A 16343-nucleotide genomic window follows, 5' to 3' on the forward strand; every position below is an offset into this window, starting at 1 on the left:
AACAAGACTCATGACAACCACAGACAGAGCACCTAAGAAGAAGACAAAACAAAGATGGGGGCCTAGGAGGAAGAGACGTCGCTGTGTGTGTAGGGGTCTGAAGAGGGGATTGCTCAGGTCAGCAGGCCTTCATAGGGATCTCAAGGTTGGTTTACCAGGAGGAGAGAGAATCCTTTTTTTCTTAAGTGGTAGGAAGCAGCAGTGTGAACACAAGCTTGAAGGCCAGAGGTATCCAGTGTGCAGAGGGGATTGTGAATGCAGCCAACTGGCTAGAGCAGAGGGTTTTGATTAGGGGGTGAGGAGTGGTGGTGGGGGGGGGCACGTTTGGAACACGTGGTCCATTTCAGCGCTGATCTGCCCCAGGGGAATCAGATGGTGGTATTCATATCCCGGGACTGTCTAGCTGGAGCCCTGGCTCTGGCTGTGTGGCGTGGAGGTACTTTCTCAATGTAGCTATTTGTACCGAGCCTGTCACTAGCTCGGCAGGAGGTAAAAATCACTTGACAGTCTCTCCTGGCTCTCACCCATCCAAAGCCTGAGAGCGTGGGGGTGTCAGAGTGGGTGGGCGCTGGGGGGAGGGCATGCTTAAGAGCTAAGCATTCAGTGAAGGAGAGTAACGGGCACTGAGAGGCTTGCCCACAGTCCAGAGCCACCCGTGCCAGGCGGACGGGCCCCCACGGTGGGGCCCCTGTGCCTGCACGCTCCTCAGGGTTGGCTTTTCACTTTCACCGTATTTGGTTCTATATGGAAATCTCTCTCGCACTCTCTTAATCTCATTTTTTGCATGCACACACATACACATAATTATTACCAAAAAATCACTTTAGAATGTAAACTCTCAGCTATAAGATCCTTCTCCTGAACAAAAAGCTAGAAGTGAGCACACTTCTGTTTGTTCCCTATTACATGGTAAACAGGAATCACTCGCCACATGCAGTACCTATTAAACCCATCTGACTTCTAAAGGTGAGAACGATAACATTTTGGATTTCATTTTTGTTTGTCCTCAGAGTCTTGAGTTTGGGCCAAAAACCCAGGCCCTGGATGAATGTGCTTCAGACCTCACTTTTTGTCACGAGGCCAAGTGGACTTGGGAGAGAGGGTGGAGCTGTCTGTTCAGACATGATTCTTAGTTTTGCCCTTTGCCTCTGGAGCCAGGGCCCTGGCCCACATCCAGCCGCACGATGGGAAGATTATGGTATTTTCTAGGTAATTTTAAGGAGCACAAACCCAAAGTAAAGTCAGGTGGTTTCAAGCCTGCACTGAATTTTTCATGTTAAGGATTTGTCCTGATTTGGGTTTTCAGCAGAGCTGTATTTTGAATGATGAAGGGAGCTCTATTCTTCTGGAGACAGGCATGTTTTGGTTGTTTGCTAATGACCTCTGGTTTTGCTTATGGGGAGTTTTGTTAACAAATGGAAATGTAGCAAAATAAAACACTCTCTTCCATACTTTCTTTTTTTTTTTCCCTCTTCCTTTCTCTCCTTTATTTAAACAATGGGAACACTTGCAATAAACTGTCAAAACCAGGCTATAGATATTAGTTATTGTAGCATCGTTAATACTGTGTAAAAATAAATTAGTCACTTTGGCAATCAAACACATTCTTGTGATCTGCCGACGGTGCTTTTAAACAGAGCCTTCCCTTCGCCGTTTGATAGATGCTATTGTTAAGAGAAGGGGCTGTGGAAATGTATTCAAAAATTCTTTGAAAATTTTCCAGCCTCAGGAACCCATTATGCAGGAGTTAGCCTTTAAAGGAGACTGAAAATGAGTGGGCTTCCCAGATGGCTCGGTGGTAAAGAATCCACCTGCCAATGCAGGAGACACAGGAGATGCAAGTTCGATTCCTTGGTCGGGAAGATACCCTGGAGTAGGAAATGGCAACCCACTCCAGTATTCTTGCTTGGAAAATTCCAGGAACAGAGGAGCCTGGCAGGCTACAGTCCATGGGGTCACAAGGACAGGACTGAGCACATAGGAGAGCCTGGCAGGAGCCTGCCTGCTCTGGAATTGAAAAGTTAACAACCCAGGAGAGGAGGGCTCTGCCTGGGGACCCTCATTGGGCTGACTACCCTGCCTGCTTGCCCTCTCACCCCATCCCTACCTCACCCTCCAACTACCTTGTCTAAAAGAAAGAGACTTCAAGATGGAGCCTGCAGAGGGCCACAAGATTAAACCAAAATACACTCTTATCTCAAGCACAGAAGGCTTCATTTCAGGGTGGGGAATAGCTCTGTATTCGGGCAAAAGAAACTGAATCAGACGGAACAGTCGTTTCTGGTTCCCGTTCAGTTGGGTCCCTGCGATGGTTTGGCACATTGGTATTGAGGTTGCACAGCGTTTTCCAGTCTCCATCTTCCCTTGTCCCAGTGGTCTCAGACACATGGCAGAACTACTGGTGTGATATAAGGTGAAGCTGAAAATTAAGAAGAGGCTCTGCTGTCCCTGTGTCTTGGAAGACACAGGGCGGGCCTGCCATCGCTGACTGCGTGTTAAGTCCACGCACAGTGTTCGGTCTTGTGCTCTTGGGGGAAATTCCATAAATTCAGAATTTCAGAGTATGTGTGCCCATGTGGGTGTGCACTGGAAGCCAAGGAAAAAAGAGAGCCTTCTTTCTCTTTTCCTTTGAGAGCTGCATCAGTTTGCTGGAGTCGCCATAACAAAGTATCAGAGATGGGATGGTTATAACAATAGAAATTTATTTCCTTGCAGTTCCGGAGACTGGAAGTCCAAGATCAAGGTATTGATAGGGTTGTCTTCTGAGACCTCGCTCCTTGGTTTGTGGATGGCCATATTACCCCTGTGTCTTCCCCCCTTGCCTGTCTGTATCCAAATCGCCTCCTCTTATAAGGACACCAGTCACATTGGAATAAAGCCCCCCATTATTTCATTTAACCTTAATCACCTCTTTCTGGAGGCTATATCCAAATAGTCACATTCTGAGGTGCTGAGGGTTAAAACTTCAGTGACTTTTGGGGCCAACACAGTTTAGCCTATGGCAAAAGCTAAGGGTTGAGCCTTGATTATGGACAAACAGCTTAACAATAATGAGCATCTCCTGATGTTCTTACACACACACACCTACACCCACACACACACACATGCACACCCACACCTCTAGTGCCTGAAGAGTTCTAATCCCTCCACGGCTGGCTCCCAGGGGCAGCAGAGCCTTGAAGGACCCATGGTTGGTGAGGGAAAGTTGCAGGAATAGTCGATGTATTATAGCTAATGTGAGAAGTAAGTTTGTTTGCTTGGGGGTGGGGGGAGCAGTGTTGCTTCCTACAGGACTTTCATACATTTAATTCCTGATTATTGGCATTTGCGAATGGGATTTTGCATAACAGTCATGGACTTACATTAATAGCTTCATCTTTAAATGCCTGAGTTTATAGCATAGAAATTTCTTCCACAGTATAGAAGTAACATCAGTTGTTATCTCTGCAGTTTTTTTAAAATTAATTTTTATTGGCATACAGTTGATTTTACAATGTTGTGTTTTTGCTGTATATCATAGTGGATCAGTTATACATATATCCAGGCTTTTTTAGATTCTTTTCCCATATAGGTCATTACAGAGCACTGAGTAGAGGTCCCTGCGCTGTGCAGTAGTTCCTTACTAGTTATCTATTTTATATAGTAGGCTGTACATTCCAGTCACAGTCTTCCAATTTATTCTTCCCCTCACTTTCCGCCTTAGTAACCATAAGTTTGTTTCCTACATCTATGACTCTATTTCTGTTTATAAATAAGTTCATTTGTACCACTTTTTAAGACTCCATATATAAGCGATATCATCATATGCTATTTTTCTGTGTCTGACCTACTTCACTCAGGATGACAGTCTCTAGGTCCATCCATGTTGCTGCACGTGGCATTATTTTGTTTTCATGGCTGAATAATATTCCGTTGTGTATGTGTGTATACACCGCCCCCCCCCCCCCCATATCTTCTTTATCCATTCCTCTGTTGATGAACTTTCCAGGCTGCTTCCATGTCTTGGCTATCATAAATAGTGCAGCAATGAGGACTGGAGTGTGTGTATCCTTTCGCTAATAGTTTTCTGCAGATACGTGCCCAGGAGTGGGATTGTTGGATCGTACGGTAGCTCTGTAGAGAAGTAAGTTTGTTGACCCTGAAGCCAAAGACCCATCTCATCGTTATTACTGTGTTCAGAATACATTGATAAACTGGTGCGAGATGTCTAGTCCCTGCGTGGTACTGATTTCAATTCAGGATCCTTTACCATCAATACAACATTCTCTTGTTTCTAGGTATCTCTCTTCTTCTCCAGACAAATAAACATAAGAATATGCGAATGTAAAAATATTTCATGAAAAATTATCTCCCTCTCAGTCAATCTCTCTCTCTTTCTCTTCCTCTCTTCCACCACCCCCCACCCCCACACTAATAGAACTGAATGTTTTAAAAAGAATCTCAGGTACATAGTAGTGTTTTAAGTCTGTGGATTACTTTTGTTTGTGTTCAATGAGATAAAATTCATCAGATGTTTAATTCCCAATGCCCTGTTCTTATGATACACAGGAAGTACCTGACTGGGTTCCCTACCGTCCCAGCCTACTTTTCATATCACCTTCCTCCACAAGAACAGTCCTTCATGTTTGCTTTGGTGCCCGTTCTGTACAAACGTGCTGACCTCTTTGCCATGATGGGGTGCTGTTCATCAGAGACAGTATTTAAGGTAGCAGAGTGAAGGAAAAGGTTCAAACCAAAGTAGCATGCTCAAATAAGAGTCTTAGGAGGATGCTGAATCAAGAACCCATCAGGAAAAGCAGAGGTTCAGCCCCGGGGAGACCAAGAAAGACTCCAGAGCCCAAAGAATCAGGGGAAAGTTCAAGGCTCTGCTCAGAGGTGTCAGAAAAAGATGGGACGGCACCCAGATGTTCCCTGCGTCAACACCCACTTTCAGTGCATCTCCTCTGCCTCCTGTTTGCCAGGCTTATTGTCAAGTGTGAGATATAAAGCTCCATAAGAAATTGTCTGAAATACCAAGGATGGTACTTCAAAGTGGCAAGGGGGTGGTCTTATGGAATAAGGAAAGCAGCCCTCGACACAAACCCTGGTAACACTAGGATCCTCTTAGAGATCTTGGAGATACTCTGGCCACCTGATGCGAAGAGCCGACTCATTAGAAAAGACCCTGATGCTGGGAAACAGTGAAGGCAGGAGGAGAAGGGGATGGCAGAGGATGCGATGGCTGGATGGCCAACTCGATGCACATGAGTTTGAGCAAGCTCTGGGAGTTGGTGATGGACAGGGAGGCCTGACGTGCTGCAGTCCATGGGGTCACAAAGACTGAGCGACTGAACTGAACTGAGAGATAGGTGGTTGTGATTGGATGGCTTTAACTATCACAAGCGTGTCCAAAAATTTGGGTTAGCTTGCCAAACCAATCAAAGAGCCAACATGCCTCCAGTCCACCTGCAGCCATATTTCCTGGCCACTCCTTGACCAACTGTTATTAGCTTTTTGACGCTTCTCTTTCCAAGATCGCTGGTGAACCTCCTAACTGTTGAGTGTGATGGCTTCTTTTTAGTCCTCATCTGGTATCATACTGTCTGCCTAGGACTCAGTCCTGCAGCCCTCTCTCCTCTTCCTCAGCATCTCTTGTGAAAGATTCTTTGCCATGGACTTCAAGCTTGTCCCCTCTTTCAGTTTCAGACCTACATTTTGACCGCCAGCTTAACCTGAGTATCATCTCCAGAAACTCAAATGCACTGCGTTTAATATATAAATCAGATCTTCCAGCCTCACTGTGCCACTGCTTCTGTTTTCTACAGTAGAAAAGCTGAAAACTCCCACATGAATGTTAGACATCTCTGAACCAATGCCCTGTACATTTATCACTACATGTTTAATAAATGAGTAGCTTATTGCATTAAAAAAAAGTCTTAACTCTATACCCAAGACCATTCATAACACGTCTTTACCCCCGACTCTATCCAAACAAAAATGATTTCCTATTATTCCATAGGACAAATCCTCAGATTCCACAGCCTGTCCCCACGTCTCATCTTCCATCTGGGAATTCCATGCTGATGTTCACGGCCAAGTCTTTTCATGTTGTGATTCTCCCCCCACCCACTGCCTGGCTTCCTTACCATCTGTCAAAGTCTGTGCATCTTTCTAGGCGGGTCCCATCACCTGTCCCAGATAATACCTTCCTTGACCACATCAGACTAACGGTAACCACCAACACGCTATCTTCCCAATCTCCGAATTCCTCTGGCACCTAACATCTGTACCACAGAGTTTAGCACCTGGCTACCTACTTGTTTGCTTTCTTTGGTATAAACAAACCAGAAAGCCAGTCTCTTTTCCAGAGATTCACAGACATGGTAAATTCCTCCTTGCGTTTTCCCCAAGAATGTGTCTTTGAGGACATTCTTTCATATTTTTTTCTTTCTTCAGATGGGGAAATCTGCATACCTCCCTGTGACATGATGGGTTTTACCCTTTGTCTTAGTTATCAGGAAATATAGAGCTGATTCACTACCAGATTGTGATAATCAGTTTACCTCAGGATCCTATTAGCTCTCTGTTCACCTGCCTCTGTTGTGTGTTTATTCTTACTTTTGTGGTCTGTTTAACTTGTAAGACAACATAAGTCCTTTTGGAACAATATGAGAAAATGGGCTCCCAAGGAAACAATTTTCTCTTATTACTTCATAATTTTCATTTTCCTACCTGGACTCCAAGTCCTTCTGAACAGTCACATCTTGTCTTTCTATTGATTTCCTGAAGTAGGAAGAATATGGTAGGCCTTCAGTAAGTCATTGTTGATGAATTAATACTTTTGAAGAGCTTAAGTGAAATAATGTATTTTGTTAAGGTAGGTAAGGTTATTTTAAACTCCGATGGAAACATCTCCTTAAAAATTACATAATTCTAGCAGAGGGCCCTGAAGCATATCTATTTCTGCTAGCGTTTTGTTAAAATGTTTAAAGCATCAGAAGAAAAACACAATAAAAATAAAAAGTTAAAGGTTACAGTAACTTGAGCATAACCCTTAACACAGGGAAGATGATGAACAAAATCAGTAGTTTGTGGCCATTAACACTTCCTGGATGAAAGTGCATTTTTCCCCACAACCCCAAAGCCCTGCTGGCTGCCTCATTAAAACATGACCTTCAGGTGGTATCTGACTTATTTTTTCTTCATTTATCCTCATTTTCACCCCTTCTTCCCCTGCCTTCCTAACATAAGGTGGCAAACATTAAAATCAGCCTTCTAGAAAACTATCTATGCTAGTCATCAAATTCTTTTCTTCCCTTTTTTTGGGGGGGTGCAGAAGGAGGGGGTTCCGTTTTTTAAGCTCACTCAGGGAGAACATTTGAACTGTGAAAGAAACCACAAAAATGTAATCATCAAGTCACAGCCAGACCTAGCTTGTGTTCCTGCTTCCTGTGCATTTACCCCTGAACCCCCCGCCCCCGCCAAACAGTCACCCACCAACACATACCTGTTAAATATTTATACAGGCATGTGTGAATAATCCATAGGAGTACAAACACTTTTGAGACTTAAAATTCGCCCTGCTGACTGGTCTTTATCCATGTGCAAGCAGGGCTTGCTGAATCCTTTCTTGTCTCTCTTAACCAGAGCAGAAGCGTTTGCCCTTTCATTTTAGTGATATGCCAGAGGGCTTGCCTTCCTTATCCTCCTTCTAAGTGCTAATGTTTGAAGAGAGAGTGAGAATGACAAATAACAGATACAACTGTGTACATAATCCACGCTTAGTCGCTCAGTCATGTCCAACTCTTTGTGACCCCATGGACTGTAATAGCCCAGCAGGCTCCTTTGTCCATGGGATTTTCCAGGTAAGAATACTGGAGTGGGTTGCCATTTCCTTCTCCAGGGGATCTTCTGACTCAGGGATCGACCCATATCTCCTGTGTCTCCTGCATTGCAGGCAGATTCTTTACCTACTGAGCCATCTGAGAAGCCCAGATAATTATGAAATTCAAAGATACCTCCACCCCCACCTCCTGATCTAACCTGCATGTTATGTCTGATATCGGGAGATAAATTAAAACTCCTCATTATCCCCCAAAGTAGCTGTGTTTGGATCAAACCAGGGTAGGTCCATCTAGGGCAGTCTCATGTGACCTCTTAGCCTTGCAAATTGTCCAGGGTTCATCATTAATACTAGGTTATTTTCTCATGCCCATCTCCAATGTCCTGAATCACCTCATCTCATGCTTAGCTGGTATTTCCAGTTTGAACAGACGTTAATTTCAACTTGGCTTAGGCAAAATAAAATAGGTCATCAAATCAATAAAGAGGGTAAGCAGGAAGCCTATCAAATGTATTCTGTCTCTGAAATGAATGTTTTGAAGTTCTGCTGTGTGGGATTCTCTGCACCAATTAGAATAAATACACTGTTTCCACCATTAAAATAAATAAAATTGTCAGCTATCCCACTCTTACATATAATATTTAAAAAAATACATTGCATTTAACACCAGGAGATGCAGGGATGCAGACCCAGAAAAAAACTTGCCTTGACCCTTTGAAAATGTGCCTTTCTTATGTATGTATGTGTGCTGTGCTAAGACACTTCAGTCGAGTCCAACTCTTTGTGACCCTATGGACTGTAGCCCACCAGGCTCCTCTATCCATGGGATTCTCCAGGCAAGAATACTGGAGTGGGTTGCCATGCGCTCCTTTAGGGGAACTTCCCAACCCAGGGATCAAACCCATGTCTCTTATGTCTCCTGCATTGTCAGGCAGGTTCTTAGACACTAGCGCCACCTGGGAAGCAAAATTGAATGTACACAATATACACTGAATTGTTGAGCAGGTAGAATGGGGTATTTAATTATTTAGATGACTTTACCATTAGATTTTAAAGCTGAGTGTTTGGGTATATGGCTTCTTGAAAAGAAATAAAATTCATCTAAATGTTATATTTACTCAACGTAGTGTGACCACTAATGTCAGGTTAGCTCTGAGAACTGGCACGTGTTTACCCTGTAGAATTTAGACATAAGAATGGAGGGAGAGTCAAGATGTACTCTATGAAGTGAGAGTGAAAATCACTCAGTCATGTTTGACTCTTTGCAACCGCACGGGCTATACAGTCCATGGAAATCCCCAGGCCAGAATACTGGAGTGTGTAGCCTTTGCCTTCTCCAGGGGATCTTCCCAACCCAGGGATCGAACCCAGGTCTCCCACATTGCAGGCAGATTCTTTGCCAGCTGAGCCACCAGGGAAGATATAATCTATGGATCTAGGCTTATGTACATGCCTGCACACCTGCTCAGTCGTGTCTGACTCTTTGCGACGCCATGGACTGTGGCCCACCAGGCTCCTTTGTCCATGGGGTTCTCCAGGCAAGAGTTGTTGTTGCAGGTTGTCATTTCCTTCTCCAGGGATCCTCCCTACCCAGGGATTGAACCTTCATCTCTTGCATCTCCTGCGTTGGCAGACAGACTCTTTACCGCTGTCCCACCTGGGAATTCCATCTAGGCTTATACCTTTCTTTTTAAATCTTTAAGAATTATGTATTTCTAAATTTATATATTTATATTTTTGCATGCGTGCTAAGTTGCTTTGGTCGTATCCAACTCTTTGTAACCCTATGGACTGTAGCCCACCAGATTCCTCTGTCCATGGGATTCTCCAGGCAAGAATACTGCAGTGGGTTGCCATGCCTTCCTCCAGGGGATCTTCCTGACCCAGGAATCAGTTCCACATGTCTTATGTCTCCTGTGTTGGCAGGTGGGTTCTTTACCAGTAGTACCACCTGGGAAGCCCATTTTTCTACATATATATGTGTATTTTATAAATATATATACAAATATACATTACATATAAATTTATTTACAATGGGGAGAGAGTTTGTAAGCCAGACACTAGAGTTGGATGGAGGTGGACAGTTTAGACCAGAGTGGAGATGTTCTACCACTGAATCTACTCACTAACAAAATGCCGTTGTGCAATTTAACCCTAAGTAGTAACAAAGAAATACGCAAAGCTGCTTAAGGCTGCAAGCACCGCTATCCTTGCTTGTCTTTCTAACCTTTAAAGGTACAGCTACAACCACACTTCTGGCTGCGTGGGTCCAGTCCGAGGACATCCGTCTCCACCATCATGTCCTAAACATCAGTCTCCACCCATTCCCTCCTCCCTCCTAACACAGTCTCTCACCAACCTGAATGTTATCTGTACAATGAATGTTTCTTTAACCAGCATTGTGTTTGGTGTGAAACCACTCACCCGTGGTAGAAATACAGTCGGGGCAGCAGTAACCAGGGAAGGTCTCTTTTTAAACTGGCTTGCCTCCTTCTACAGTCACAGAGTCTGTATCAGAGAGAAGCCAGCAGTCCAGAGAAAGACCACCTGAATGGTACCAAAGAGCCAACCATCAACTGACACTCTCTGCTCTGCCTGTCCCCCAGTCAGGAGGCAGAACTTACCCAAAGCGCCCTAGCAGCTAAGATGAACCCAAACAGTTCAGTTCAGGAGTGCACCCCAGCTTGAGTGTTTTCACAGTAATTCTCTACAGGCTTCACTAAAAGGCCCGTTTTAAAGGCGAACCCTTAGGTGCCGCTGATGTGCATAAAAATTGTGCCTGTGTAGGGAGAAATATACTCCTTTATGAACGAGGGAGGCGAAGCTTGTAGGTTTTTTTCCCGTGGCTTTAAACACTCAAATACTAGTCAAAACCTGTGAATATGTATACATTCTTTTATATGGATAATTATCCTCTTTATTGGTGGCGCCTCCTGGATTAGAAGGATTTTTCATGCAAATAAGCAGGAGAGGAAGGTAGTGTAACAAAAAACACCTTTTATGTGGCTTATTCAGCAGAACTTCTACATTTATACAGAGGCAAAGGCTTCTTTCCTGGATTTCTAGAGCCTTCTTTCTAATTATTTTATATTAACTAATTCAAATTAAAGTCCTCAGATGTACTTTTGGTTGAGGCTACCAAACAACGAACAGACTCACCGTACTTAACTCTGTTAAGAATAGCTCAGCCAAAGTGTTTATGCCTGACTTTGAATTTCTCACCACGATAGAGGCAGGTAAAGGTAGGATTTGGGTATCAGGAGTATTGTTACAATGTGAGCCACACAAATTAAGATAAATACAGGCTACTTTGTGCCTCAGGAGGACCCAGCATGTAGTTTGCAAATAATGTTTTCCATTTGGTTCAACAGCACCAAACTTCCCAGCACCTTTTTTTGGGCCAGCAGAGTTGGTTTTTTGGTTTGGTTTGTGAGTTTGGATTTGTTTGTATAAGGACTTTTTTTTTATGGTAGAGGCATCCATTTTTGTGAGCTTCAAGTTTGGGGGTCCTTTAGTTTTGTTTTTTTTTTAAGTGATATTGTGGTCTCACATTTTTAATGTTTCCTGGAAGAACTGGCTGGCTATTTAATTACTTCACCAGAACCCACATGACAATTTTTGAAGGACGTTTTCTTATTACTTATTGTTTAGTATTATGGTGATGGTGATTTTTTTCCCCAACAAGATACAGTTTTCAAGGTAAGATTCCATTTGCTTTCCTTGTATTTCAGAATAAAAATACAGAAATGCTACTGTTAGTTGTCCACCCCCATCCGACCTACCCATATGATACCCTCTTCCCTACTCCCGCCCTCCCAAGGAAAGGTTCATGGTTTGGGTCGACATTTCTAAGTTGGCTTTGAAAGCTAATCATTTACAGGCAGATGCAACCTCAAGAACCACAGTGTTGGGAGGTGTTCGGAAGCATTTTAGCACAAAATATTCCTTTTCATCAGCCTTCAAAAAACTAAAGCCCACTGGGATGTCTTGAGCTGTCTGATAAGAGGAAAATAAATCATATAGAGGAAAATAAACACTATGTTTCCTGGATGTGACTTTGGTACATTTCTGACATCAGAAATAGAAATTCACCTCTCATGAAATCATTTTATACTTAACTGATTGGAAAAATGTGCAGCTCTCCTCATTGTCAGAAGTGTACTTATAAAATCAAAGCTCAATCTAGAGATCAAGTCTTTATTGTAAAACGTTGATGGATGTTGTAACTGTTCATTTTTGAACAGAGTTCACTACCTGCCTCTTGTATGTAAATTTAATATTTTTTATCCCTTCTCCAACTGGTCAAATAAATCTTTTATTACTTTTATTATTTCATTTTTTTCACTGAAAACTACCTTCATATATCTTCGTGTATTTTGATGAAATATGAACTCAAAGTAAAAAAATTGCTGAGATATAAATTCCACAGAACATCAAGGAAGATGGCTTTAATTATAATATGTAGTTTTGAATAACTCGTTGTTAAACGTTCACATGCTTTATTCCATTCAGCTCTTACCACAGAACAGTCATGGAATCACAAAGCCAGTGGGAACCCTTGAGGTCAGTTTCTCCAGATTTCCATCTTACAGATGAAAATAAACTAAGATCCAAGGATGCTAAGTTGAAATTTCCCAAGGTCTGTAGTTTTTGCACTTTCTCCTACTTCCTCTTCTGTTCCATCCTCCTCGTTTTATCCCCATCTATCAGATAATATAATTCAATTGGAGTCCTTCACCCAAGGCTGTGTGGTATTGAGTGAACTTGAACCCGGATCTTTGCTTTTAGCATCATTTTATTCTACTCTCTAATGCATGGCCTGCTTTAATCTCTGCTGGCTAGAGGGCCATTTCCACCCTTTTTCTTAGTTTGCTGGAGAGAAAGATTTCTGTTAGCGTCACAAGATGCTAAGGGTCCCTGGAATTGTATGGGTAACAGCCTTGGGATTATTAATAACTGATTCAGGAAATGAAACGTTCTGACTGTGATATTTTTAACTCTTCCTATAAGTTACATAATGTGTGCTTAGTAAGTTTGGGTTGAATTGAATGGGATAGCAGCCAGGACTGGTAACAGATCTTCTTTTTCTGTGAAGACTGAAGACCTTCACTATGTTTCATAGATTTCCAGAGAACAGAAAATGTACTTAACAGCTAGAAAAACCAAAGAACCAACTCCAGTGTCGCCACGTACCACCTTGGGAAAGCTATTGACTTTCCTGAACTATCATTTTCTTTTCTGTAAATACTGTCTACCTTTCAGAGATTTGATGTGAATTAAATTAGGCAATATGTATATATAGTCAGGCACATGCAAACACCCAGTAATTTCCCCTTCCCTGCCCTTCAAGTCTGTCTGGGAGGTGACTGGTGGCCTACTTCTCCACTTCGAGAATCAGGGCATTAAGATCGTGCTGATCCGTGTCTGGATATTTCAGCATTCGGGGGGCACAGCCCTGGAAACTTGTCTGGTTGTTACAGCTTTATTTCACTGGCGTGCGTCACACATACTGTTGGCTGCGTTAAAAGGCAGTTTTCCTTTTTATTTTTTCTGACAGGTCACCAATACCAAGCAGGGCATCAGAAAAGAGAACACACAAGTGAAGGGGGTTTTGCCTAGTGAAATGTGATTGTCTTGAAAAACACTTTCTATAGTAACACACAGTGGAATGATATTTACTTTGCTAAGTGGCCTAGTATTTTGCAGAGTAAATATCTAAGATTATCAAGCTTCTGTAGCTTTAATACATACAAATAATGTTACAGGTTCCTCCTCAAAAATCATTGGTCAAATTTGCCCCTACACTTTCCACCTTTTCAAAACTTGTAGTGTTTTAAAACTGGTGCTAATGTAATAGCAAGCTGTAACAACTTTGTGGATACAAGCATCTATGTTTCAGAATTCAAAACCAGAATCTTTAGGCCCTAATGCTTTTGACGTATTATATGAAAGTGCTAATATTTCATGATATATATGTAAATTAGGAGATGTTTTATATTAAGTGTTTGAGACAAATTTTCAGTGAGGTTTTCAGCTTACCTTTTGAGTCCCAAATAAGATAGAATGAAAGCTCCTTTATTGAAATAAACTGCACTTAATGTTCAGAAGAGCAGTGCTTACTATTATAAGAGTGGCATCAGCCTGTGCCTCTGGCGTCTGCTGATCTAATCTTGGGAACTACTGGTTCATGGATGGTGGTTCCCTTGGTACCCTATCAATGCCTTCAATCCTGACCAAGGCTTCTTCATCCTGTAAATTTATCAAGGTTAAAACAAATCCTTTGACAATATAAATCCTCTCCCTTGCCCCAAACATGCACAATCTGTAATTTAGAATTACTTGCATAGTGACTCTTAGAATGAAAGATTCAGTCTTGGAGGCAGGAGGTGATAAGGGAATATTAGCATTTCACTACAAGACTATTTAATAAGAGAAAATTGGCTTTTGGTCAGATGAACTAAAAGTTATTTCCAGATGTTTAAAAGGTAAAATATCCAAGATATACTACAGTTTTGACTAAGTTTATTAAAAAAAAAGAAAAAGCCACCAAAAGAGAAAAGGAAAGAAACACTAGAGATTAGCAATGTAGTTTGAGAGAATTAACATATCAAATAATATCAGCTTCTTAGAAAATGCCTGGATGGCTTTAAAGCTGGATGGTTTTCTAATTGAGCAAAGCAAGGACTATAAATTAGTTATATATTTATTGAATATCTGTGTTCATCTGTGTCTACCCCTCTGTATACCCAGTTATCCTATCATCTGGGTTATTTAATAAAGGGTCTTGAGAACTGGCTTTTTAAAGCATGTGTAAATCTTTTCTACTCTTTGATTTTAATAAAAATGTGTTACTCATATTCTCTAACAAATAGTGACTGGCTAGCTATAAAATCAAGAATTTGGGACAGAAATAATCTTCTACTAAGAGAATTTAATACTCAGAAGCGATCAATGAAGGACTACCTACTTTATCTACCCTGCCTTTTTTTTATATATTAATTTAAAAAGATGATGTTATCATATTATTTTAAGTTTCACTGGATATTCAGATTCTCTGAAGAAGGAAGTTTGAATCATCTAGTCCAAGCAGTGAGAGAGGATGGGAAAAAGCTACATCAATAGCAAATAGGTGAATAATCTTAGGTCCAAATTAGAGTGCAAATATGGGATAGAATAGCTATATTTGCATAAGAGTTATAATGTAGAGGAGTAAAATACAAAACTATAAAACTAATGTCCATTTAATTCTTTTTGCGGTCACAGCGTTACATGTTTTTTTAGGTACTTCTTAAATTAAAAATAAGACCACACACACTACCCACCCTACACACGCAATGTCTCACCTAAAATCTTCTGTTGCTTTAATAGTCTTACAACTGTATTCACGTCTCAGCAATGCCAAAGCAAGATAATTCATGGAAGGAGAAATCACTTAGTCACTACCTTAAATTTTTGCATTAGGTTCAGGCTATGGGAGGTTTATTGTCATCTCACTGATTTTTCCCACTTTGAGTTCAGCACATGGATTTTGGCCTTTTTATTTTCCCTCACAGTACATCTTGGGAATTTGCTCAGATATTTGGTGCTGATTCCCCACAGATAGGTTCTTTGAACATTTTCTGCAGAAAGGACTTGCTTGTTCATATTGTGTGTTATCATTTTTTGGTCTTATTACTCTGGCCTGTACAGGCATTCGACTGAGCCCATAAAGAGGGTACAGACAGCTGACTGGATGAAGACATTGGGAAAAAAAACTCCCATTGTTTAGATTTCTGTCAGAGGATATAAGAATACTTAATTTCTTTTATCTCTAGGGCTTTCATTATCATTTAAATTTCATTTTACATTAATTGATCAGGGATTAGTAAAGCCATTATGCAGAAATTAGAATAAGACAAGCCAGATGGAATGAATAATTCATGAAGTCCAATTACGTTTTATTTCTGGTGTACTTTCATACTTGCCTCTGACTTCTGTGCTATTTTGATGTGACAATATTCGCTGGAAATCAGGAGTGCCATTTTAGTTTATTGTATCCCTCCAGAGGGAAAGCATTTGTATGCAGTAGGGGTGTGTTAATGCATTTCCCCCCAAAACACCGATTTTCAGGGCTCTTAGAAATATTGGGTGAGCTAGAAAATGTGATTCGCCTTCCTCGGAGGTTGAGGGACACTGCATTGAGCCTCACCAATCCACCTGATTTGGGTGAACTGACCCTAGATAGGGAGACCAGAATCTCAGAACCGCAAGATGTTTCACGTGCCCGAAGAGCTACAGATCCCTTTAAAATACGTGACCCCATTCCCGCGCAAAGGAACCATTAAAGTGTAAATCTGGCCCCGGAGTCGGATTGGAAGCAGAGCTGCAGCCACGGAAAACGGCCGCTAGGTGGCAGGCGTTGCCTTCCGTGCTAAGGGTTCTGGGTCACCGCGATTGCCCGGGCTTCCAGAGCCTTCCCCCGCAGGTCTGACCCCGGCGAGCAGAGCACGCCTGGGTTCGGCCCCCAACATCTCGCATCCCG

General features: G+C 42.0%; 1 protein-coding gene across 5 annotated transcripts in view; it reads left to right on the forward strand.

Annotated features, from left to right (window-relative positions):
* DYNC1I1 (dynein cytoplasmic 1 intermediate chain 1) overlaps positions 1–16343 on the forward strand; it is a 380396-nt gene that overhangs the window by 340115 nt on the left and 23938 nt on the right. The window lies entirely within an intron of this gene.

Source organism: Bubalus bubalis, chromosome 8 (genome assembly GCF_019923935.1).
Source record: "Bubalus bubalis isolate 160015118507 breed Murrah chromosome 8, NDDB_SH_1, whole genome shotgun sequence".
NCBI classification, from domain to species: Eukaryota; Metazoa; Chordata; class Mammalia; order Artiodactyla; family Bovidae; genus Bubalus; species Bubalus bubalis.